The 1085-nt window shown below is 40.3% G+C and overlaps 1 non-coding gene across 1 annotated transcript; it reads left to right on the forward strand.

Moving 5' to 3' along the window:
• Positions 1-262: 262 nt before the first annotated feature.
• Positions 263-335, forward strand: Trnat-ugu. The gene has a single exon. It is a non-coding gene; the product is annotated as a tRNA-Thr (tRNA).
• Positions 336-1085: the final 750 nt, after the last annotated feature.

Below are 1085 nucleotides of genomic sequence, written 5' to 3' on the forward strand. Positions count from 1 at the left end.
AAGACGAATATTCAAGTCGCGTTGGATAAAATCAAACGGCTGGCAATTTATGAGGTTTCGTTTGTTTCATTTGTTCTGGAGATTTCATTGAATTAGGAAAAGAGCACTAGGATGCTGACAATTTTTAATATTAATTAAATACGTGTTCTGTGTTCACTTGTGTCTTGAGAACGCAGCTATTGAGAAATGTTCCGTTGAAGAAGTTAAGCAATTTAAAAGCGTGGATATAGCCGGGCGTGCAGGAGGGAAAAAAATTTCAAGAGCCTCCATAGCTCAGGGGTTAGAGCACTGGTCTTGTAAACCAGGGGTCGAGAGTTCAAATCTCTCTGGAGGCAAGATTTTTTTTTACCATTAGCCCCGTCTTTTCATACTTCTGTTAAATATCTTGTTAAACGGGGAAGTTAAGAAAAATCGTATAAGACCGGATTTAATTTTATTACCTTTTCCTTCTTCTTTTCTCTCTTTCTTTCTCTCTCTCTCTCTTTCTCTCTCTCCGTTCCGGAGCTTCAATTATACAAGTGCGCCAAATTAAACTACCAACAATTAAACAACTCACCTGGATTACCGCTCGATAAGTCACAATCTTTAAGTTTAACCTTAATTACGGTCTATCAAGCTCAATGGAGGAGGAAAAAGGCGGGTCAATTAAGAAATTATCGTTCTTCTTCCTTCCTTCTCGACTTTTATCCCGCCCCAAGACAATGGCCCTTTTACAGCCGGTGGATTAACGGCGACTTTTTGCCGACTTTTTCTCGATACGTTCGAACGATATCGACCACCGTTAAGAGATCGATAAATTCGCACAACAAAGACCTCGCGGAGGAACGAATTGTAAGTTGCCCCTCTACCCCTCGGCGCTAGGTGATCGAGCATTGTTGGAAGAGGGAGAACCGAGCGCCAGTTTTCTCGATAATATAAAGGCACCGTGTATATATATATATATATATATATATATATATATATATATATATATATATATTCGTGAGTACGTGGCAGAAATTATAGGGAACTTCGAGATACATCGTCCCAGCTTCACGTTACTGCAGAATCGTTCGCAGCAGCACGCCCACCAGTTATTGCTGTCT

Source organism: Frieseomelitta varia, unplaced genomic scaffold, assembly GCF_011392965.1.
Source record: "Frieseomelitta varia isolate USP_RPSP 00005682 unplaced genomic scaffold, Fvar_1.2 scaffold_244, whole genome shotgun sequence".
NCBI classification, from domain to species: Eukaryota; Metazoa; Arthropoda; class Insecta; order Hymenoptera; family Apidae; genus Frieseomelitta; species Frieseomelitta varia.